General features: G+C 37.4%; 1 protein-coding gene across 1 annotated transcript in view; it reads left to right on the top strand.

Annotated features, from left to right (window-relative positions):
- The window catches only part of COG5 (component of oligomeric golgi complex 5), a 182346-nt gene that overhangs the window by 85884 nt on the left and 70050 nt on the right, over positions 1-26412 (top strand). The window lies entirely within an intron of this gene.

Raw genomic sequence — 26412 nt, 5'->3', positions numbered from 1 at the left:
CCTAAGGAGAACTTAATGCATGAGCTTTTTTCATTCTGTTCTCCTTTCTACATGATTCTTGTTTTATCTCCTTTTAAAATTTTAACTAGGAATTTGCTTTACAAAATGCTGTACAAGTAAATACAAGCAATCCTTGCACAACAGAAAACATTTTCTGTTTCTGTGGTGTTAGTGGCCATTCTTCTGTGTATTTGGAAAATTCACTCCCTTTAATTTCCCCAGGCAGCAACACTTCCACCACACCTTTGAATCAACTAAATCTGTCTCACGATCAGTGCTATTTTTCTTCTTAGTGCCAAATAGCACTCTTCCTGAAGGCCCTCTGACCATATCTTCTGTACAGGGTGGTGGGAAGGCATCACCATATCAAGCTTAGGTTATTTCAGTGCTTCATAAATTCTTATGTAACTTAAAGCAATAGTAAAATTAATGAATTTTTAGATTTTTATGCTGAGCTAAGAAATCTCCTGCTCTTGCAATCTGACTCAGTGCTAGACTCAGACTTCAATTCATTAGAATCTGAACTGTAAGGTATGAAACAGAATGAATATTTTAAGTTGCAAATTACATTTTAAAGCAGGGGTTTGATGAATGGTCAACTCTTCAATATTGAGCAGTCTTGACTTTGAAAAACTTAGTGCAAGAAACCACATCATAGCCATGTAAATAAAGTAGTCTTTGGTCTAAGGTGGTTGACACAGGAAATCTACTGCAAATGTAAAGTGAATCATGGAAATGACACTCAAGTGTATGAACATCTGAAAACTGTTTTCTTGTGCATATTATTTTAAAATGCAAATTTGTTTATAATCAACTCTGTGCGTAATTTGGAATGACTCTGTTCAGTTTAGAAATTCCATAATTGTAGGGAATATCTTTGGGATTTTATCATCAGAGAAGAAAATCTTTAGTATAGATTTTACTTCTGTTTGTAGATCTTTTCTTGTAACTCTAAAACAAATGATAAGAACTTTAAAAAAGAGTTAGATTATTAGCTTTAACTAAAAAGTAGTTCTTAGAGTAGTTCTTTCTTGTACAGCTGAAGTCTTTTCCCTACTCTCAAATTACCTCATACATTATGCATTGGTAGTTGCATGTTGAGCAGGAACTTAATCCTGCATCTTGACACATAACTGTGCCTGGATATAATTACTCTTGCACACTAAACTTCTTTAAAGACTATTTCTATCATATCTATATAAATTTTTTATGAACAAGCAATTAATTCCCCTTTTCTTTTCCTTTGGAAATTATACTACTAAATACTCTATGCCCCAGGTAGAAGTACTAAATGTTCTAAAACACTGTGACGTTTTCCTGTATAATGGTATTATGCATTTCAGTTTCTATAAGGTGTGCTAGCATCTTTGTTTTCCATAACTCATTGTGGCCTTATTTATATTTCATGTTAGTTAAGTTCACATTTATGCATTGTTCAACAAGGGAAAATACAGAGGGGATGGCAGCTGAATTTTAATAATGAATGAGGAAGCAAGTTGTAATTGCAGTAGTTTTCCTAACACCACTTTAGTCAAGACTCATTGTCAGTAACCCTTTCAGTTTTTTATACATATGTGGAAGTGTTTTACCTTGGCACTGACAGTTCAGAGTAAGGATGGCAAAACTAATTTCTGTTTCAGTGTACAGTTCAGGATGTCCCATTTCCATTCTCCTTCCTTCTTGTAGGCCTTTTTTATTTACCAACTTACTACTGTAACAACTACTGATAAGCACTGCATTAATGTTTTTAATACAAGACAGACTTTAAAAAATATGCACACCCGTACCAGAAAGATCTCATGTTGATATGAGTGGAATTCACATTCTACATACCTTACTGTGTCATTTCAGTTTAAACAGATTGTAATGCCTGTGTTTTTTGAATTCTAGGCCTGTCCAGTTTGAGAAGTGTATCATTGTGGCTTATTGTCATCTGCACATTTTAATAATCTCCTGCTGCTTTTAAGTCCCTAAGTGAGAAAAAAAGCAACGAAGATGCTTCTTTAATTAAAAACAGTGGTCCAATGCCTGTTACTTGTCTTTATAATTGTAACCTGGTTCTTTATGTCCATCTTATGACAGTTCAATCTGGACCGTGTTTTCTTGGCTTGCTTATGAGAAAGTCATGTAAAATAGTGTCAGCTGTGCTCCCAGTCAAAACGTATTATCCATCTCTTATTCAAAGTTGCATTACTCTGTCTCAGAAATAGATTACTTTGGTTTGGCATGATTTGGTTTTGACAAAGCCATCTCGGCTATTATTTAGCACCATATTAACATTTCCTTGTGCATATCAAAAGGTAATTTAGCTGTGCAGTCAAATGTAAATAAGTTATTACTTTATGGCAATCAGACTATATAATATTACAGTGCTCTTTGGTGGTTTAGTTTTTAGGAACAGAAATGTAATATATGAGAGGCTAATTTCAGAATACTGATAGTGCTAATGACTTGGTTTTATGAGAACTTTACGCTCCTTAATGTCTTGTTTGGATTTCAACTCAAGTTTCTGGAAATTCGTTCAAGTATATTGGCAATTAAGGTACTTTCTGGATGAAATTAGAAAAACATAGTTTAATTAATAGACTTGCAATGACTAAGTGTAAATTGTGTTCTTAAAGTACTGCAGCTTGGATAATGAAAACATTTACAACTTATATCATTCATGGAGAACAATAGTGGAACACTCCTTATCATATTTTGCAATGCGTCAGTGAGCTATCTTCTCTTTCTTCATCCCTCGTTGCCGACAGTTATTTTAAGAACAGAATTAATACTTCTGTATTTACAACTTCTCTATATCAGATGGATTAAAGAAAATAAGCTTTAGACAATGCGGAAGTTGAAGTAGACTTTGTAAGGTGGGTATCTACCCCTAAGATGAGGACTGACATTTCTCTGGGCTAGTGTAGTTGGTTCTCTGGTACTCAAATTAGGTTCTAGAATGGAACTGTCTACTCTGAAATTAAAAAACAAAAATAATCACACATTTGGAGTTTTTAAGTTTCTGACCAACCATTAAATTGGAAGCATATGAATTCTGAAAGAGCATCACATTATCTCGTGGGATATAGCCATAATTTATTAGAGGCTTTTTATTTTTGATTTCTGCAAAACTCACTACTTTGAAGACTGGATAGCAAACTGTTGCTGGATAATGATTCCCATGTTCTTATAAAGTGATATAAGCCTTGTATTGTTTAAGTCACCTTTATTGCTTGACTGTTGTGTTTTGGGATTTTTTTTTGTTGTTGTTGTTGTTGTTTTGTTTTTCATTTTCTAGAAAGAAAGATTTTATAATCAACGTTTTAGTTAATTAAGGTCAACATTTTTATACAGATTTTTGCTTACAGTCACGTTCAAAGAGAGTAGATTCAAGCTCAAATAGGGCAGATATAAGGAAAAAACCTTTTATGGTGAGAGTGGTGAGGGACAGGCACAGATTACCTAGAGTTGTGGTTGATGCCTCGTCCGTGGAGACCTTCCAGGTGAGGCTTGGATAACGCCTCGGGCAACCTGATGTGACTATGCATGTTCCTGTTCGTTGCAGAGGAGTTGGACTGGATGACCTTCAGAGGTCCTTCCAACTCTAAAGGTTCTGAAATTGTATAAAAGAGGGATGAGCAACTGGTATTGTTTTCCTGGTGCTCTGACTTTACTTTCCAGAATAGTTTGAGTCTTTGACTTAAAAATCTTTGCGTTTGAGTATTCAGTTTCTTGATCTAAAGTTAGCAAAATTTATCTCCACTTATAGCTATGACTCTGTTGAACTATTTTAGAAAGCTGATTTCCCACTAATTGTAACTGAGATTGGATTTTTAGAGCGTGTATGCATCCCTACCAAATTTATACATATTACAGGGATGAATGCAATAGAAATAATGGAGATTAAAGATGTTAAGGGTTATTATTTAAAGAAATGATAAGCAGTAAGACATTCCTTACCATAAGCACGGAGCTAACAAAAAAATCCAAGTATCGCTGATCCCACCAGTCAAGGGAACAATTAAATACATCAGAAATGTTGCTGAGAAGATGCTTTCTTTTCTTGTCTTCCTTTTGACTCACTGCTTTTGATGTTGTCTGAAATGCATCTGCTTTTCCAAAGAAACTATGTAGAAGATATTCACGTAATTATGTAAATTGAGAATATGGCCATATTCCGTACTAAACATAACTGTACTAATCACTGTCTCAGTAATAGGATTCTGAAAGATTTCAGAAAAATGAGCACAAGAAAGTTCAGGAGTATAAAAAAAGTGTCAGTTGAACAAGAAAAGTATATGTAATTATCTAAAACAATCACTGTTACCACAAGAAAGAAAATTGAATCCATTAGACTTTCCAGCTTTTATGAAACTGGCCAACATTTATATGTCTTCAACCTGTCTCACTATTTCTTGTAATCCTGTTTTATTCTACTTTGGTAGACTGTACTATGTTGGGGACGGGGTGAATTTTATCCATAAGGTTTGCCAGAATCCCTCTAGATGTCTGGATTGATCAGACTCTTTTTCATATTCCATTAACACTAAGAATGGATATGAAGAGTTTGAAATGGAGGCTTTGTTACCTTTCTTTCATGAAAAAGACTATTAAAAAAATCAGATACAACATAATCCCCCCAAAGTAATCATGTATGCATTTTTGATGGAAAAGAGTCCAGATAGAAAACTTCTGACTGAATGTGGTTCTTTAATTACTTACGGATCCATTAGAGGAGACAAAATACTGATGTAGATCAACCTTTAACCCGATCGGGAATATAGTACAAAAACTCCTCTCATTCAGTGGTGAGTTACCTGGTGAAAAAGTAACCTGATCATTAAATCAAACGGCATCTCAGAACACTACCAACAGCAGGAACAGGAGACTAAATTACTGTTGCAGATTTATAATTAGTTCTGAAATTTTGAACTTTCGGCTTATGAAGTTAACAGCATATGCTGGTTACATTTCTCAGTGGTGCCAGGAAACAAATACAGGAATACTTACCTTAGGACAATTTTGTGAAAAATTATGCGCTTCTCTAAGGAGAAATGCTGTCTTTTTTTGGTTTTGTTGCATTTTCCAACCAGGTTATAAAATAGCTTGTCCAACAGAGTTTCAGATCTGTAGGAAACCTCATAGAATTGTTAAGGTTCATTAGGATCATCTACTCCAATCATCAGCCCATCACCAGCAAATCCACTGAAGCACATCTCCCAGTGCCACATTTGCTCGTTTCTTGAGCTCCTCCAGGGATGGCAACTCCACCACCCCCTCGGGCAGACTGTGCCAGTGCCTTGCCAAAGGAATTCTAGGAGATGTTTCTCACAACAGTCACAGATTAACAGTAAGAAAGTTGAGTTATTAAATACTAACACTGGAACCTATGAAGTTGTTTCTGTGGAGCATCATTGAAACAGTGACATTTCAAATTTCAAGATTGTTAATGTGTGTCATTTACACACAGTAATTCCATTGAAAGTCTCAGACATCTCTGAAGATTTCTCTGTATCTCACAAACTCTTACAAAACTTTATTCCTTTTAGCCCACAACATTGTGTCACACTCGTATTTGTGTAAAATCATGAGTGTGCTGTATATACTTGCTGCTACCAATGCTGCTTCAGGTAAGGAGATTAACTTAAAGAGATTAACTGAAGGAGCCATGGTTAATTATTTCTGCAGTTGGCTTTAAAAAATGAACGTACACTCAGTCGTAACAGCCACATGCCATCACTATTGCTTTCTCAGTATGTTACAGAACTCCAAAAGTACAGAGAATAACAAGAATTACATTGCCATTATTTTTGTAAGAAACTTCCGATGAAAAATGGCTAATTCTTGTATATGCTACCATTTACTTTTTTCAAACAAGGAGTTAAACAGCATTTCTGTGTTTACGAGCTGTTTCACAGGCACTGATAACATGTAGAGCATTGTGCAGGCGTATTTCTATATGGCAGCTTGCTGGATTGGAGGGAAATAATAGGTTTTGTTAGAAGGTGAATTACTTCTGGGTTAGTAGCTTATACAAGTTTTTGAGTAAAATAATCGTTTAACAAACATTAGTGTGCTGTTAATGCTGTTTTGGCTGAAACCATGACATGCTGTAATGCAGTAGTTTTGTTATATTTTCAAGGCTAGAAATTTAATACCAGTTATACCATGCAACTTCACATTACGACTATTGCTTATGCAAGGGAACTTAATAAGCTCCGATAAACAGAGAAGTCTTGAGTTCCTTAAGAGATATTCTTATGAAAAACAAGTGTTAAAAGACAGTTTAACTAATGTATATATATAAATTGGATCCTTATTTGCTGACTGCTACCGTTAACTTCAGTTCTCTGCCTGTGTATGGCATAAATGATTTCATGCTGCTCACCGAGGTGACATTGTCCCAGGAAATAGCTGTTATTAGCCCAAATGTTTCCTTTTAGGAATCCATTGGAACCTGATTATACCTATTTGTTTTATGTCAGTACAGGTCCCTGAAAAAGTAATGCCCTTTTAATGAAGTTTTCTTGCCTCTTACTCCTTTAAAAGGCAAGTGAGATGAACCTGGACATTATTATGCCCTTCATCAAGCGGTATTTATTCCCAAAGTAAGTTGTATGAAGTCTCTGATCTAAAGTTTTAATGAAAAGGAAACAACATTAAATGTTACAGCAATTCCACAAAGTTCAGAGGAGTTGTGAAGAATTATAGGGAAATCTGTGTAGATACAACCTGCTTTTAGTCCTGTTCTGAACATCAGCTTGAACGTATCTGTTTCGTTCTTTGAAGAAAAAAAATTTTTCAGGAGTTAAAGATCTGTAACACATGTTTGTTTTTGTTAAGATGGACTACTTGACCTTGAATGAAGTGTCTGTAGCTGTGTAAGAGAATGCAGCTGACTCCGGGCAAATGCAAATTCGATTTTGTTCACTCAAAGTCCAGCTGTTTAATTGGGCTTTTGTTTGTTTCTTTGTTTATTCTAGCCTGTTGAGCACTTCTAAATGCAGAGCAAAGACTTTCAGCGTGTAAAACAAAACTGAGTATTGAAAGTGCTGTATTCAGCTTCTCTGAATGAAAAACATGTTGTTTTGGAGTATGAAACCATGTTTGAATTCCATCTCTTTGGAGTTATCTTGATGCCTACTGATGAAATTCAGCACTCTGCTGATGCTTGAGCCAAAGCATGATCCTTTAATACAAGAACTGTTCAGTCATGATCATCACAGCAGAATAGATGATGATACCTTACATGGATGTCTGCAGAGGCTAATGTTAGAGAGACAGCTCGTTTTACCACACTGGATCAGGATTGCATTTCATCTTTGAGTTCTTATTGCCGATTTTGTATGAATGCATAGGACCCTGCAGCACAGAGGCCTAGAGAAGAAACTGATATATTTTAGGATTTATTCTTACGTTATCAGATCATCCTTTAATCCCTTAGAAGTTTAAAGAGTATTTATATAATTCTTGAGATATTTACATACAGGCACTAGCATTTTCCCCAATGTAATGGTTTAGCAAGTTCAAATGAGCGGTAAGAAGCCATAATTTCTGTAGTGCTGCCTTAAGTACTTTGTCAGCAAATGAAGATAATGAACAGGGATTTGGTGCTCAGAACAAATCAGTAAGGCAAATGGAAGATTTTTGTTGTTGTTGCTGCCAAGTCATAGAAGTCCTTGCCATAGTATGTCTGGAGTTTGCCAAAAAAATAAGAAGTCATAATCTGTCATTCTGGAAGGATAGGTTCATTTTTGTAATGCATTGCAGATTGCTTATGTCATCTTTTCAAAATAAAACATTTCTTTTTTCCGTGACCTTCCTTTTGAACTCACTGGGCTGAACACAAAGTCTAGCTCCTCTGTGTGTTTTGCTGACAGATGCCTGTGCAGGAAAAAGGATCACAGACCAAGATTTAATTCAAAAATAAAATAAGCCCAATTTACTATAATAGTGAATTTCTGTTCAGAAAGATATTAAGTAAGTGGATGCTCTAGACTTGAAGTGTGCTAGAGATCAGGTGGCTAAAAAATAACTGAAATACATAAGGCTTAAGTAACAACCGCCCATTTGGAACAGGGAAACGTATTGCAAATGTTGCAAATAGCGTCTTGCACATTGCAAACAGGAGAGCCACAGTTGCTGTCCTGAGAATGTGAAGGATGACACGTTCTCTTTTTCTCCAGGCTTAGTCAATAGATAGAGACATGTAGAGTTGTGACTCGTTTGTAAATCAAAATATGGGTCTAGAATATCTCAAGAAGGTCAGAAATGTACCTGAGTTGGCTAGAAAACTATGGATAATTACAGATGATTACAGATGGTTACAGTGTGGTGGTGGCTTTCTTAAGGTAGAGGCTTAAGTGATGTAGTGTCACTAAGAAGCTCTTACGCGCTTAATGAGCACCTTACAACTTGCAAAGTTACACTGTGTGTAGTTGTTTCTTTGGCTCGAAGCTACTTAGGTTTTTCTGCATAGAAGATGTTATAAGGCAAATTGCTATGGGGTTTTAAAAGGCTGAAAATGTTTCTACAGTTTGCTTGTTTTGAATGGCTTCTAAACCAGCTCTGCCTGTCCTGACCTTCTCATTGTTTGTTCACTGAAGATATTCCATGATTTAGATTGACTTCACATTTTGCTGTAAATAACTATCAATAGTTGTTTTTCAGTAAACTTATTGTATTTAGAATATATTCAGAACTTGTCTCACTTAATCTGATACTATTTTACTGGAGTTGGAAAGTTCTAATGAAATGTTTTTTATTTAAGAAATGTTAGGGATTTATGAATATCCCATATATTTACACCTCTGAAAAACCTGAAGAGCTAGTTGTCTGAAAGCACTGTTCACTAGAAAACCTTTCAATGGGATGTGGTTGACCATACTATTAAATGGTTGATTTGTTGTTTTTTTTCGTGTGTGTGTAAAGCTTTCCCTCTAGAATTCTGAAAAAAAAATAAAAAAATAAGTGTATATTTGTTACTTGGCTATGTGCGACTTCAGAGAAGTATTCTTACATAAAGATTGTTTCTTCCAGATCATAATTATTTGATTCACAACTTCTAGTAATTGCTGCTAATAGAACAATTAAAATGGTTCAGTTTGCTTATGACAGTGCAATAGATCCCCATCAGGAAAGACTTAGATCATCTTATCTGACCTTCGCAGCTTTATGTTGTTTCAAGCTGGAGCATTTAACCTTGAGATGTGCCATAATCAGAGCCATCATCATTATGTCAAAGCACTAGCAGGGTGAAATATGCCCTTGCAAGCAGCTTGGAGGAAGAGTAAGGTGAAATTCTACAAAGTGTAACCCTGTTGAACTTCAAGAAATAATCCTGTCCAATGAATAGTCTGCCATTAGAGTGAATGTTCTCTATGGCTTGAGAGGGAAATGGCATCTCATCCTTTATTCTTGATATTTATCTGATGTTTGGTAAGAATCTCAGAGACCATTTGTCTTTTGGAGAATCTGATGTAGGCAGGGAATTCCATGTTTGTGAATTAATGTAATTGTTGTTCTACCACAGACCTGCACGTAGTACAGGGATACTGAAAGCAAAACGGAAGTGCATATTTTCTCAAGAGCAGCAAGAGAAGATTTATAGAATCCATAGCTTCACAAGAACACACACTTGAAAGCCAAAAAGAGCCATTACATCTACAGCACTCCTTTTTACATTTTTGTTCTTTACACCTGAAGACTTACAGAAATGTGTGGTTTTTACATGGCCTTCAGAAGTATTTCATTGTGCACTCTCTTTAGAATCTATTATCTTTCATGAAATGTTCCTTAGCAAATAAGAAAGGACTGTAGAATTAGTCTTGTATTTTCACTTGCCTTTAATTTTCTCTGGAATAATTAGAAGTTGTTATTTTTGTCTGGGTAGTTGACTATTACTAAAACTGAACAAGGAGAGAGAGCAAGCAAAGGAGGTGTCAAAAATGGCTTGGAGGTATAGTTGAACCTAATTTGTGGTTGTAGTGAATTTAGTTATGTTAGGCTCCTCAGTGGAAAAAACACCAATTTTGATTTCCAAGGATTAAAGCACATAGCTTTTATTTAATTTCGTGATGTAACTTTATGTTACTTGTCTTGATCCGGCCTTGTAACTGTCAGCAACATGTCACCATACAGAATTACTGTAAATACATCCTGCTACCTGTTGAGAATGCATTCAGGAAAAGTGTACAGTGATTACACAGGTGAGAAAAGTAGTGCTTTTTGCTTTTTTTTTTTTTTATTTTAAATAAGATAATTAATGTAATCCGGGGGGTTATAAGCAGTATGAAAGTGTGGAAAAAAGTGTGGTAAAGAAGCAGACTGACCATTCAACTTAAAGCTTTTATTGAGAGTGTTCTTGCTGCCTGTTTCTGACAGCTGAGTTTTCACAGTTGTCATCATCTGAGTGTTCTAATAGTGTTCAGCCTCACAAAAAAAAAGTACCTAACATCTCTTGGATCTCAAAAGAGCCATTGGTATCTCCTGTAGTTGAAATTTTGAATATCCTGCTCCTGTTTCTACATCTTCCATATTCTATCTACCTGTGTATTTAAACTGTGGGTACTTTGTAAAACCTGTAAACGTCCTTCCTCAGTTACCTTAATTTTATGGGAAGAGCTACTTTGACCTCTGTTGAACTTGGCCACTGTGACATGATGGTGATTAATGGAGCAAGGTATTTGTCAGTGGGACTCCAAAACACCATTACTGATACACTGGGTAGCCAGCTATGTCTGTAAGTAGCTTATTTGATTTTATAATAACTACAACTTTTTTTTTCCTCTGGGTAGATCTAACAGCATGAGATTTTACTGCACTGTTGTGAACGTTATCGCTACTTGCTTGAAATAGGCTTAAAGAAACAAAATCTCCAGAGTCTTACATCTGAATGGAAATACCTCTTTATGCTTTTCCTAGAGCTTTGTTGTTTTTATTGTTTGAAAAACTTTACTTGAGGAAATTGGAATATATTTTTTTTCTCCCCATACAATCATAGAATGGCTTGGGCTAGAAGGGGTCTTCAAGATCATCTAGTTCCAACCCTCTGCTGTGGGCAGGGTAACCTACCACCAGATCAGTCTGCCCAGTACCCCATCCAGCCTGGCCTTGGCCACCTCCAAGAACTGGACATCCATAGCTTCTCTGGACAGCCTATTCCTGTCCCTCACCATTCTCTAACTAAAAAATTTGCTACTAATATCTGATCTAATTCTTTTATATTAAAACCATTCTCCCTTGTCTTATCACTATCAGACCTTGTAAAATGTCAATCTCCCTCCTGTTTATAATCTGCCTTCAAATACTGAAAGGGAGCAGTGGAAGACTCTCATTGGAGTCTTCTCAAGACTGAAAATGACCCTTCTTCATAAAAGATGTGCTCCAGCCTTCTGATCATCTTCATGAATTCTCTCCTACAGTTCTGCATCTTTCTTGTGCTGTGGGTCCCAAACCTGGATATATTACTCCAGATGGACCATCACATGGGCAGAGCAGGGGAGGTCAATCATATCCTTTACACTGCTGGACCCTCTTTTGATGCATGGGATACAGTTGGTTCTGGACTGCAAGCCCATACTGCTGGCTTGCATCAAGCTTTTCATCCACCAGAACCTCAAAGCCTTCTGCACAGCCTTCTCAATGCATTGTTCTCTTAGTCTGTACACATATCTGAAATTGTCATGATCCAAGTGCAGAACCTTACACATGGCCGTGTTGCATCTCATTAGATTCTTGTGGACCCACTTTTTGAGCTTGTTAAGGTGCTTTTGGATGGCATTCCTTCCTGCATTTTATCAACCACACCACTCAGCTTGGTGTCATTGTCACACTTGATCCCACTGTCTGTGTTGCTGATGAAGATGTTGAGGTGTGCTGGTCTCAAGATGGACGCCTGGGGGACAACTTATGACTGGCCTCCACTGTGGCTTCTCCACCAATAACTCCTCCATACAGCCACTGACCACAAACCTCCTACCGTTTTTGATTCTGGACAGAATGAAAACCCCATGAAAAATTTTGTAAGTAGCACCAAATATATGTATTTCCTTTATCTTTTTAAAGGTTCTGGAATGGGGTCATATTTGATCAAGAGAGTCAGAGCAGAAATAATAGCATTGATCATTAATAGCCATTTCCCTAGAATAATATTATTTCAGGTGGAAAATGTTTATTAAAATAGTAGGTGGTTTTTATTAGAAAAATTACACCAGAAATGAACAGTTACAAAGATAGGCATCTCTCTCATGTCACAATTACCTTGACTCCAGAAATCAGAGGTGTCAGCATCTCAGAGAGGGGAATGAACAAGTAGTGCAAAAGAAGCTGGAGCTTTTAACAACTTTTCTCATGTGTGTCTAGCTTTTATTTCAGGTATCTATAGTACAGGGTGTAATCCAGGAAAGTACCATGGAGACTGCAGAAACCTTTGACTGTTGTTTCAGAGATGGTCAGACAGAGACCTGGGTGAATTGCTAGTGAAGGTCAGGCTTTGAGTCAGTAGAGTATTGATCCTGCAGGATCCTGTGTTTTATTACTGCTCAGTACGTAAGTAGTCCCTGGTGTCAGAGGGGAAGGTGCTGGGGATAGAGCTGGCTGAAAGAACAAGAGGGGAAATAGTATTTGTATGGTGGAGTGTGTAATTATGTTTTTAAATAATTAATTTCATAATTAACTTAGAAGCAACAGCTACACATTTTGTTAGTTAAACAAATGTAGTTTTAATTACATTTTTGATAATACCCTTAGATGGGTGTGTTGCTAACTGTATTTTAAAACAACAGTAAATAAAGCTAAGACTGTAGAACAGTATGCTGCAGTATATTGCAGACACAGTAGTTGTGCAAAACCAGTTGAGGAAAAAAAGATGTTAATTAACTGAAGTATAAAATCCAAGTTCTCTGAGTCTACATATAACAAAACAGTTACAGACTGATACTGAATTTGCCATTTGGTAAGTGCTTTTAGTACATAAGTGATTAAATTGCTATCCTAATTAATTTCCAAGGCAACTGCAGATATTTTGAGATGATATTAAGTACATAACATTTTTCAAATATTATTTGAAATAATATTTGAATTACTAAAGTCTGTATTCAAGTTTCTTTGAATATGGCCAAGGATATTTTTCAAGTTCAGCTGAATCACACAGTTCATTTTACCATAATAAACTTCATCTAAAAATAACTTTCACTGAGTTTATATTCCAGTATGGGACTAGTGAGATAAATTATGTGCATGTTTTTAGTAAATTAGTTTTTTTTTTTTTTTTTAATATATGTTACATGTTGAAGGTTTGTAATATTAACTACTAATTTAAATTATATCCGTTATATGGATGCACATAACTCCTCATCCATTTTTATACGCTCAGGTTGAGACAGACTCAAGTTTGATTTTTAATTCCTCACAGTGGTAATGTTTTAATTTTCTGATGGAGGAAGGCTTGAGTCAAAGGAAGCACAAAGCTTGCCATTGGCTTAGTGAAATAGAAAAGACAGAAGATAGAAAACAAAGTATTGGGTAGGATGAGAACATTCCAAAGACTCGTATATTTTGTGTAGAGATATAGATAATATAGTGATGATAACAGTGACTTGTGAAGTGTTTGTTCACCTAAGTTAAGAGATAAATATAAGCTATAAGCTAAGAGATAAATATAAGCTGTAACCTTTCAATGTTGTTATTGATGGGTTACAGATTTATTTATTTTTTATTTGTTTTGCCCTTTTTTATATCAAACCAAAGAGAAATGGGTGCTCTTTTTACCTTTTCTCAATCTGTGGAGCATCTTTTTCAGTTTGGCTTTTGGGATACTGCTGTTTGCCTCCTCCTTCCCAGCTGTTCACTAGAAAATTCATGACAGAAGCCAATTCATTTGCTTTCCTATTTTATTACCAAAAATGGCAAAATTTTGCCAATGTTGTCACTTTTCCATTTCAATAATAGATAATAAAGTTGCATGTGGGAATTTTTGCATATCTTCAATTTTTTTAGTGTGGGAGGAATACTATTTCCAGCTCTTACACTGAAATGATAAAACATGAAAGACTGTATTATGCAGTTTTTTTCCATGATTACCAATATTTTTAGCTTATTTCTGATTCATCTGTATCCAAGTTATCAGAGGCACTGAAAGAAATGGTCACGTATATGCTCTGGGTTTGCTTCCTCTATACACTTTGGGAAGACAAAGTGTTGTACTTCTTGAGCAGAGACACAGAGGAGCAAAAATTAATTGCTAGTCAGACTGATAAAATGCATGTTACGTAGAATGCTTATTAAATAGAGTAGGGAAGAATTCAAGCTTGTGGAACCAGAAAGCAATGTCAGAGAAAAGGCAGCCTCTCTATCAATGGATGCTATAGACATTTGAACCTGAATCGTGTCTTCCCAAGTAGAAGTATTCACCACATGTTTTGGTACTGATTAAGCTATTAGCTGATACATGCTAAAGCTTTTCAGTTTGAGTACAGTGTTGAAATACAGCCCAAGTGGGCCAAGGAGTGTAAGTTTGTGGCTTGCTGGGACTCAGTGCATGCCCAAGGAATGCTTTGTAAGTGTACTCAAAGAGAAAGTTTCTTGGCATTTTGATGGGTAATGTTCTTCGAAGACACTACCAGTAATTTGAAGGTATCTAGTCTGGAATTTCACTCAAAATATTTGTGCTGTACTCACCACTCCCACTCACTCAGTATAGTGCATATGTAAAGGTAATAGAATTAGGAAAAAAGAGTGTACTATAGCTTATGTCTTAGAAATTTAAGCACAAATTATGAGAAGATAATTTTTGCATAAGATAACTATCAGATTAAACTTCACAGGGTTTCAGTTTCTATATCAGAGATTGTTTTTTGAAAATCTGAGTAACACTACCATTGAAGGGAGATGGACATAGTACTTCTGTAGATTGGGTGAAGCTCCAGAGTTTATACAAATAATATAAATTTATACATAAAAATATATATGCATTTCAGAATTTAATCACTTGAAGTTACACAGTCAACATCATACTACATTAATAAGCTGAAGGGGACAGTAGATAATGTCCTTTAATCAAAACTTGCTCAGATCTCCCAGCTCTGCCAGATGTACTGTTTCTCCAGTGGTGATAGTGGCATTTTGTTAAAGCAGCAATTGTACATTTTTGATCGTAACTTGCGTAGTGTGTCATTATTAATAATGTGTGTGACATAGCAGTGATGCATTTGAACACAGAAGGACAGTATTATGTACTGAGGATCCCCTTCTGGACATTCCTCTAGACTTCTGTCGAAAAAAATCGCACGGATTTCAATCATCTGCTATCTTGTCAGCAGTACGTGGTTTAAATGACATTCTGATCTCAGTTTAGGTCATCTGACATACCAGAAAACTAGAACTACCTTATTATGTGTATCATTCAGACTATGTGTTTTTGGTTAGAGTAACTAAATTATTTGTTTCTTGTGAAAGATAAAATATGCGTGATCTTTTAGTGTGTTTGATTTTGTTAGTCTGTGTGGCCTCATCTACTGATGTATAAGCAGAGAAAATACAGTTTTTAGCTGATGTGCTCAGCTGTTTTGTGTTGTTTAGTCCTTGTGTGAACTGTTGCAACTGTGTGCATGGTTTTAATGGATCAGTTCACTGAGAGAGACTACTAATCTGTAACATTCTGTCAGATGAGTTCTTTGTGTTCAGGATAAACCAAAAACCATGTTTTTAGATCGTGTACATTAATCAAGTTTCAAGCAGAAGGAAAACATGTACAGAGTCAGAAAAACCTTTTCGCATCTGCCAGAAATCCCCCGTGCCAAGTTTCATATTTACTGCACATTGTTTCCAGATGTGCTAAGTAAAATATTGTTGCTATTCCCTGGTATTCTGTATTTTCTGTTTTTGATCTGAGAGATTTGTCTTTCCAGTAAAACTTTTCCTGAGTTTGATTCAGATTAAATTAATACATTATCCGTGTTACTTTGAGTATCTTTGCAATAGAGATGAAGTATCAACACTTCTGTTTTGCGATGGAAAACAGAGGCCCATAGAGATTTGTAATGCTCTTAAGTCTTGCCACAGGCAGTAAGCATTACAGCAATAAAAATGGGGATGGAGAGAGAAAGATCTACATACATAACCTGGCCTTCCTGCTGTGGGCACATTTGTAGCTCTTACAAAAATTGCCTTGCTGGCATTCCCAAGCAAACACCTTTCCTCAGCTTAAGTACCCGAGCCTTTTAGGCATAGATGGCTGCTTGTTTAACTACACAGGAGGAAGGAAAGAGGGAAGGAATGAAGGAATTGTGTTCAGTATTTCAGGCCTTGAGTACGGAAGTGCTTGTGTTTGGTATTTTGGGCCTGGACCACATCTTTGGGGAGTTGGGAGTGAAACCCAATGTCATTCCAATCCTGAAGGGCTTTGAGCTGTTTCTCGTATTTAAAAAGTGCCTTGCCCTGCAGCTCCAGCAGGTCTACGGGAGTAGCATGCTGTTCTATGCCTTGTCCTTGTGGCACCTCTGTCATTTTTTACCAGCTTATGGGGTCTTATAATTTACTTGAGCAGATTAGACAATTCAATTGTGCTTAGAACTTGAATCTCCTTAAATGGGGATGGTGTGAATCCAAGGCATACAGGGTTTGTGAGTCAAATAGAAGAACAGCTGTAGCCCATGTGGGGCAGCGTGTCCTTGCACCTGGGAAGCTGGAGTTCATCTGGGGCATGTAGGCCTCAGTGACTTGCTGGTAGTCACATCACAAGCTCCTGAGGCCAAACTCTACTCAGTGAATTGCGTTTTTTTCCCCCCATAACTTACAAACAGATTGAAGCCATTAGAAAAACTGCTGTTTCACTGAATTTTCAGTAACTGCACGGCTATTACTTCTTACCACAGAATTAACGTGGTTGGAACTGATTATAAAAATAAGTTTGCCTTCTCTCCAGTAACTTTAAACTTGGGAGCATGGGAGAACAAACAGCATTTTTCAACACTGCGTCCTTTCTGTTGCTATTCTGGATGTAATGCAGAGGCAGTTTACTTAAGCATCTTTTTTAATCTTTCTTTTCTGCTACTCGAAGTTATTTTTTAAAATAGAAATAGAGAAGGCAGAAGCAATGATTGCTGCAGGGAAGCACTATGGAAACCTATCACGACAACAGTTTGAAATGAAAGAGAATCTTCAGCATCTAAAAACTAAAAGTATTTGTCAGATGCTCAAGAGGCAGAGTTGGAGAGAAAGGAAGTGTAAAGGGATGTACTGATAAGAAAATACACGTTCTTGCTTTTCACTAAGGGAAAATACATTACTGGGCTTGGCCTTGCGTTTACGTATTTTGCAACGTGTTTATGATCTGATTCCTAAAAATGTCCAATTACTGAATCTGTTCCAATGCTGTGTTGGCAATATTGGTTTTGGTTGATTAGACATATTACTATCAAATATAACTTGTAAATGTTTCCATCTGCTTTTTCTTTTTTGCCTCAAGAAATTGTGGACAGACATTTCTCTTCTTTGAAATAATTAAACTCAAAACTCAAAACAAGTTATTGGTGATGAGTGCAGCAATATTTAAGTAGGTATACCTTTAGCGTAAGTCTCTGTGGATCATTGATTGTCCTTATTTTCCAGATGGAAAACATGAAATAAATGTGAAAGTTGTCTAATATCCCAAGTCATTTGATGTTTGTTCCCTGTGCTTTTGACAAAGGAAAACCAAATGCATTTGTTCTTACAGTTCTTAGTAAAAAATGCAGAAGATAAAAAATGACATGAATGTGATGCTGCTAGTAATTATGAGATTGGTGGATTCACTTTCTTTTCCTGTTACATTCACCGTGTGTTTTAAAAGTTGTGAACTGTTTCATCACTATGCTGATCCATAACAGTGTAGAAACACAGATATGAATGTGATTTAGAAAGATAGTAGAAATAATAAATGTTTGGAATGCCAGTGATTAATCACTAAAATAAGTACAGTGTCCTAAGGGAAGTCTCAAAAATATGCGGTGAGTGCAAATACCAATGAATTTCATTTACCTCTAATCATTCAAGTTCCTGGGTGTATTTTGTGATGTTTCTTGGTCACATTCATTGCTAGTTAGAAGTATTGGAAAACAATATTTAGTAAATAGAGAATATGTAAATGAAACTTGATATTTATATATATATTAAATTAGAGAAATACTGCTTTTCTTAAAAGGGTTGTTAAGGAAAAAAGAAAGAATAAAAAGGCTTGTTAGTGGAGAAGTCATTGTAAACTAGCTGTTTCATCTCTGTGCAAGTGGGCATTCTTGTAAAATTAATGGAGATACTATTTTCACGTTTTGACTTTTTTACTGCTAGATTATAAAGCCTTGAGAATAACAGACATAGTGATTGTCTCTTTCTGCTGTGAGATTCTGATTTTTTCGGATTTTAATGGATGTGTGCATTTATTGAAATGTATATACTGAATTTAGAAACAGATTATGTGATTGTGAGGACTTTGTTTGCTTTCAGCTGTGATGTAGAAAGCTTTATATCACTTTGCCATTGTGCACTTGCCCTATGTATGGGTAATTTAGTAAGCTTAATGTAATTGATGTCCAGCTGTGGGGCAGTATTTTGTAAATTCTTCGCTGCTCCCAGCCTGGATAGGTGGTTAATCAAAATGGATTGACAGATTATGTGTCTGGGTTTTTTCCTTCTTTTTTTATTTTTTATTTTTCTTTTTTTTTCCTGTAGGTGTTTGTGACTCATAAATGCAGAATTAGACCGAAAATCTGTGACTTGAAAATACTCCATTATCCAGTACTGCGCTGTACTTCCCAGTGCAGCACAACAAACAGCCTGCACTTTCTGGTGTTTATTTGTAAGGATTTGTTATTCAGTGGCGATGCTAATCTCATCATTTCTGTTCCCGTTTTTATGACAGTGCAAAAAAGTGGTTTATAAATAGTTTCTATAAATGGATATTCCTGAAAATATATCTGATCGGCATAATAGTTCTACCTAACTGTTTTTTATGGTAAAGTATCAGGTGAAAATTGAGAAGTCATTAATGTTTTATATCCCTTCACTGTGTGATGAATCATCACTGAGCTGTTTGCCAAAATCTTTATGTTCTGTTTAGTGACAGTTTTATAAGAGAATCAGCTGGGTGATTTTTAAATTCACTCATTGTCCTTTTTTTTTTTTTTTTTTTCCTTCTGGAGGTTCATCTTGATTAATTTGGCCAATTGCCGACAAAATGTTAACACGTAATCTTCCATTGTTGATGACATTTTAAATACACATTAACATAGAACGTGGTAATGCTTTTCAAAGAATTTAGCTAGCTGTGATGGTTTTACATATCTTCTGGAATTAGTAGCTATGCATTGTGTGGGTTAGGAAAAAATTACCTTGTGTTTTAGATCTTCCCATTGAGACTAGCAGTTCTGAAATGTGAAACACTTAGTTTGGTTTCATACCAATTAGTAAGTGTCATCTGTGATCACTAAAAAATTATTCCGCGTAGAATACCAGTCATGAAAACAGAGAAATGTTTAATAACATTGAGTTCAGCTTTCTTCTCAGACTGAAATGATTTTAAATTAGAGGCTGCCGCATAATCTGCTGTGCTCTGGTTGTCCATCTGTTTAGGTGGTTTCTGTGGACTGGAAGCATGTCAACCGTTACATCTGGGTCAGTTCTGACCACCTTGCTAAACTGAAACTGCACTGAGGCTGGCTAATTTATAGAAGGACAGGGAAGTATCTGATTCTAATGCTTTTTAGGATAATTAATGCAATTATGCTAATTGATTCAGCCATTTATATGCAGAGAGGCATAGGCCACTGCTATGAGCAGCTCAACTGTGAAAGGCTTTGTAAATAAAATATGCTCTAAGGGGAGGGTGGAGGAGACTGAGGTAACAGTGTGTGTCAGTATGGGAACTAGTAAGTAAGTTTAGGAACTGAAGGTAGCTGCCAAGAAAGATATGAATGGAAGGGTCTGTTTTAAGAACAAGACTACAGGAGAGGTGGAGAATGAAATGGGAAATGGCTAAGGCAGAGCTGCAAAATGAGGAAATGCTGTTTCTGCTGTTCCAAATAAGAAAGGCAAGCTAATATTAGATTTCATTGAAAACAGTGTAGATAAGGCTGGAATGAGAACCATAGAGGTTCTTCTTTGTCACAGATGCTGCAGTGCTTTAATTACAGAGGTTTAGACACTATAGGACAAATGTAATCACCATTGAAATAAAGTATTCTTCCTCCAAAGTCCTTGTCCATTCAAGTGTTTTACACCATTTTGAATGAAGTGATTTCTGTTTGGCTTAAGTGCTCTTAGGTAAACAGTGGGTATGAAATTCTGCCAGCAGTGACTGACCCAGGCTTTGGTTGGGTCTCCATATAATCCATCCCAGTCTATTTAATTGGTACTTTACAGTATCTGTCTCCCTTCAAAGCTGTGGCTACACGAAGGTTCTTTCTCTCCAGATAAGATAGTATGTTACTGTTAAATGCCTTTTCCAGACTGTAATTCTATTTGTGGTTTGTGCTGTTGACTGTTGATTGTTAACAGGTTCAGAAGTAATGCAATTAGGTGATCCAAGAAGAACGTATGAGGCATTAATAAGCCACATCTGCATAGAACAGAGTGAAAAATCTGATTGAAAAGCCATGATACTCATCTAAACAAGATAATATAATTCATTTTGCCTTTTTTCTCAGGTTAGGAACCTGTTCTTTGTCTCAGTCTCCTCTGAAAAATGAGTGTTTCATTGTGTTATTGATCTGCTATTCAGTACCACATGAAATTCTGCATAATTGTACATTTGGAGGTGTTCTTATGATAACAAAATATTTAAATTGTTGGGTTATGTTGAAATTGCATACAGAACTGAAAAGCATGTTGCATCAGAAAGCGGAAGTCTTGTATCAAAGTGCTGCAGTTCCTTATGTCCTCCGTGTTGATTGAATCAGGCACTTTATTGTTATTCTTCTCCCCTTTTATCTGCCTTCTTTGCTGCTGCAGGTATTGTCCCCAGTCATTTAAACATGCACATAATAATGGAAAATAATTTGAAATAAAATAACTTTCTAAAATGTGTCATTTTTAACGTATTTGAGGGCACTTTAGAGCTATTGGCAATGTGTAACGCTGATTCTAGAAATTAGATGCTGTCACTTGCATAGGCAATTATTATCTTGTTGCGGAGACTCACAGGGGAACAAGAAAACCCAGATGGTTTTGGTAGGTATTTAAATCATTTAGAACATACCATTTAAAGGGTGTTTTGTCTGAAATTGTTGTGTTTTTTTTTTTTTTGTAAACAGAGAAAAACAAACAAGTTACAGCTCTCTGTAGTTCTTATTCCTGATCTTAACTGCTAAGATTGAATTAGAAGTAAAACCTAAGATTTCTGTTGCTTGTAATGGCTTTTTTCAACCAGTTAGCAGAGTGAGCGCATGCATAATGATATTCTGGGGTGAGAAAAAACATCTGGTCACAACCTGCTATCCAGAAATCAGAAGTACTAATGAGATTTCGTGTTCTTGTGTGCTTCAGTTATGGACTTCAGTCAGCAGGTGCACCTTGAAGCTGCATTGGGGCAGGAGAGATGCTACTCTCTAATCCTTGTCAGAAAGCAGTAACTGGGCTTTCTGTAGTGAATCCTCATCTTCAGTTTAACTGCCTACTGCTTCTTTAGGGCTTTAGAGATTGGCCAAGTTGTGTAAGGTGCGAGATGCATTTTAAGAAGTTGGATTTGGCCCAGATACCCCCATGCTCTTATAGACTGTTAGATTTAGCATTTTGCATGATTTATATTCTGAATTTATACTCTTTCTGAGCACAAATACAGCCTTGTAGGATAAATGTTTTAATTGTAATGGTCTACTTGCTCCAGTTGATCTGTCCTCAGAGGTGCTGGATACTTACTCTCAAATTACTGTCACGTTGATAGCCTAAGGCACGGCAAACTTTGGAATAGAGCTTGATGTTTCATGAGATAATTCTTTACGACAGTTCCTGATGCCTTTCTGTTCCATTAGCTCCTAGCCATCTGTTGCTTTGATTACACTATTATTGAGAATAAGTGTTTTGGCAAGCTATTTAGCTGTGTTGAAAAATCTTGTTTCTTTGCTTTCTAGTATTTTATTGCTGCTGTTTTTGTATTTTCTTTCTTTTCTCAACCTTTGTTGTGCAGTGCTTCTTGTTGTTTCCTTCTTGTTACTCTAAGAAACAAAAACCTGGCCTAGCTGAAGGAAACAATGACGTTTTTAGCTGTTTTCCTCTTAAAAGTAGCTAGTCCTTCTACACCAGGAAGTTGTGTATTCCAAACACGGGCTGACAGAAGGTAGATATGATAAGCTAGCCATATTTAAATAGTTACCTTTGGGATTTTTGCCTCTTAAGGCTTAAAATCTGTTTTTTTTTTTTAGTGTCTAACCAACTTGTTATGTCAGCTTTGCCTTCAGTAAAAAAATACAACATCTTAACTTCATGCTTCCTCTGAGCACCACAAAGGTTAAAATAAGAACTGGAAGGTTGTTAGAAAAAAGTCTGTATTTGATTTTACGTTGTCAATTTAACCTTTTCATGTATTGCTTGGATTTTAAAGATAAACAGAGAAAAAGGCAGATGGGATGATAATGATCAAATGGATATGCTTTCCAAAGTAGGTTCATTTTTAGAAGTTGTGATATACTAATTAAGTTTTTCAAGGCCTGGACTTTTGGAAGTGAAATAAAATAGTGTTTTTAGAGTACTTTAGAATTAATTGGCATTTAATTTCTACTTTTAGTTTTTTGTTATTTTTTTTCCTGCAATTAAAATAGCAAAGTGGTGCTGCGAAGCAAGAATTCTAACAAGTCTTAGTAAGCTATTAACTGTTCTGTAGGTCATTTTGGGTGGCCTTGGTTTCTTTTACTTCTTACCTTTTTGAGTTCTGTAAATTGAGTTGCAATTTCTGATTAACTTACTTTTTTTTTTACGCTTGTTTTCTGCAAGAGCCTACTAAGGTCTACCTGTAATTGATATCTGCAGTGCTTACAAAACCTTCCTCAATCACTTCACCTTTAAGTAGTTCTTGTCATTTGGGGTAGAAACTGACAGTGAAAAACTTGCGTGAAGGAAGCAGTAAGATGTACTGTAGCAAGAGGTGAGGAGAAAATAATGTAAGTGAATAGCTGACCAGGGATTTTCAGACTCACGAAGAGTTACTGTTGTCAGAATATGTGTGCGTGCATTTGCAGCATATTAAAAACCTTCGCAGAAGCTATGAGGGATGTTTTTTCAGGTGTCTGAAGCGACCTGTACAGCTGTGCTGTGCTGGAAATTGCAAAAGCTGACTCACAGAAACAAAATCAGCTGTGTGAAGTACATGTAGGAAATTAACTGAAATAGTTTCCAGTATAGTAAATCTACTATCAAATAAAATTACTTAATACAAAGTGCAAGTCATAGTTACTTCAAAGTACCATTCTGGAAGCTGCTTTTTTTGTTTGTGTTTTGTTTTGTTTTTAATTTATTCCTGTGGAACCTGTGGAAGGGGACTGTTTGGAGCTTGCTGGGGGTCCATCCCTGTGGGGATCCACAGTTAGCTCCACATAGTCCCCTTCACAATAACTTTTATATTCCCAGTCAGTGAATGTTTGTAAGCTTGCAGGTTTGGTTATTTCAGTTTGTGCTCTCTTCTTCTCTTAATGTATGTTTATTTTTTTGAGGACTGGGGAGCGTTGTGTCTTTGTTCAAAATATTGCTCCTGGTAGTTCCTGCTTGCCATAGCATCAGACCATTCTACTGAAGTGATACCTGGAATTTATGAATGTGTCAGTAATCATGACTGTTCCTTTAGCTAAGCAACCTATGTAATTCTTTTTATATTTTGTCATGCTGTCTGTGTGTGTGTGTGGGACATGGTAAAAGTTTTACTACAAAAGACATAAAGATATGATATTACATTGAAATCACAGCTGTTCTCTAATATCTGCATACGTTTTATATGTAGATTAAGTGAGGGATTGGTCAGAGCTTGACTTCCCTGTGTATGGTGCTTCTGAGCAGTTGAGCTGAGGAGAGTTTCCTTGGAAGGCTATTCTGATAACGTGGTACTGGCACTTCTGAAATGTGACGACGAGACTGTTACTTACCTAGCAGTAACTCGTCATGAAGTTTTGATAGTCAAACATAGTGTAGGACCAGATACATTTATATATTTTGGGAAATTCATTGATGAACATTGATAGTCCACACAGGTAAAAACCCTGCAACATTGGGTCATATGGACAGATTTGCACTATGTAAAGAAACAGATGCTGAGTTCCTTGGGACTGCACTGTCTGGGGAAGACCAGGACACATGGTGAATCCCATGCCCAGAGAAGATAGAATGTTAATTTGGAAGCTGTGTTTTAGGCACTTGAGCTAATTAATTTTGCCTGTCATCTAAGGTTCTTATTTTCAGTTCAGCCTTATGTTAGGGATCTTCTTGTCCCAAGATTAGCTCGGTGTCATCACCACACTTTTTTGTGAGGCTTGCTCATCCAAGCTGTTTTTCTAATAACAAAGAAGAAAATTGCTTTTTATTTAGCCACGCTTTCAGAAAATTGTTCAGATAATGCTAGTGCCAGTGACAAGATAAAAACCTATGGTGGTGGACATTAAAAAATAGACAATTGCAGTGTTGATAGGGAAAAAAAAAGACTTGGTTTCATCATAGGAGACATTTATGAATTAGAGATTTTGTAGGTATTCATGTATGTTAAGTCTTCTTTTTTTCTATCTGCTCTTCACAGGGATATTATTTCTCTGGGAAAGGAAGTAACCAAATAGGGTTCTACTCTGCAGAATAAATGTTGTCTTGGACGAGGCAGGATCTTGAGGTTATTGTGTCTACTTGGCTTCCCTTGAAAACAACCGCATGATAAGATCATGAAAGCAAAATAAACATTCATACTGAATGACTACAGAACTATTCCAGGTCGCTTCTTTTTGCCCTGCCTGCAATGTTTTACAGAACCAAGTGGGATGGAATAATACTAATCGCCGAGGTCCGCGGCTCGGAGCTGTCTCTGGCAGAACCGCCGCGACTTTTAGCGAGGTACGTGGGGATTTAATCGCTTTCCTCATCGAGGATCCCGCGACAACCGTGCGGACGCCGCTCTCAGTCGGGCTACTCTCGCGAGAGCAGCTGACGCAGCGCGGGCGTTGCCTGGGTAACGGCGGGAGATTTAAACGGGCGCAAACCGGAAGCGGCCCTTGGTCGCTGCTACAAAAGGCCCTCGAGTGGGCCCACCAGGTGTGCCCACCTGAGGCACAGCAGAGGAGGTAGTACAGCTATCTCCTAGGCTGCCTTAACGTGGTGCTTTTGTAAGGTACCCCTGTCTGCACTCCCCTGCAAGGAGTCTTGTTATTGCTATTGGTGGTAAGTGCCAGGGCACTTAGCGAACCCGGCAATAGTGTGAGGGTAGGGGGCAGCAGGGCAGGGCTGATTACTTGCACCCCTTTAGGACTTTCTTGTTGAGTTAGTGAGCCTGCTGGTTGCCATGGGTGCACCCCGGCAGAAGGCTTCAAACACAAAAACTGTGAAGACCCATGCAGAGGTCCCGAGCACACGCAGCAGGAAGGCAGTAGCCAAGAAGACGGTCCAGAGCCAGACTGAGGTCTGGTGCATGCATAGAGGGGAGAACAACGGTATGAAGTGTGTGGCGACTCAGACAGAGTTACCATCACGAGATGCTAGTGTGCAGGTCACTGGCTGTGAGGAGTGCCACAGCCTGGCCTTTGCAATGTCACATGAAGGAGGCAGCACTTGTACAAGGTGTGAGCAATTGAATGACTTGCTCAGCCTTGTGATTAGCCTGAAGGAGGAAGTGGAGAGGCTGAGGACTATAAAAGAGTGTGAGAGGGAGATTGACTGGTGGTGTCAGTCCCTCTCAACCTCAGGTTCTCGGCACACAGACGAGGCTCCTCACGGAGCACATCAGCCCCTGCCACCTTACAAACACCTGGCAAAGGGGAACCAGCCAGCTGACAGCGTTTCAGCAAGCCCCCTGTCCTCTATTCCCCCTAACAGCAATTTGAGAAGGGAGGAGGAGTGGAAACGGGTACCTGCTCGGCGGAGGGAGCATCCCCCATCCCGACCATCCCCGGCTCCCCAGGTGCCTCTGCGTAACAGGTTTGAGGCCCTGGAAGTCGAGGGGGGGACGAGTGAGAGTGCGGAGACAGGTTCACCCGTGAGGTTGCCTCAGGCGAAGCGGTCGCCCCCGACCCTCAAGACTGCTTCTACCCGTAAGGACAGGAGGGTGATTGTCGTAGGCGACTCCCTTCTGCAAGGAACAGAAGGCCCTATATGCCGGCCCGACCCTACCCGCAGAGAGGTGTGCTGCCTTCCTGGGGCACGGGTCAGGGACATTTCAAAGAAAATTCCTGGGTTGATTCGGCCTTCAGATTATTACCCACTTTTAATAATTCAGGC

The sequence above is a fragment of the Centrocercus urophasianus genome, unplaced genomic scaffold, assembly GCF_019232065.1.
Source record: "Centrocercus urophasianus isolate 14NV4802_14NV808 unplaced genomic scaffold, USGS_Curo_1.0 seq_15, whole genome shotgun sequence".
Taxonomy (NCBI): domain Eukaryota; kingdom Metazoa; phylum Chordata; class Aves; order Galliformes; family Phasianidae; genus Centrocercus; species Centrocercus urophasianus.
This window is presented reverse-complemented; position numbering and strand designations above follow the sequence as displayed.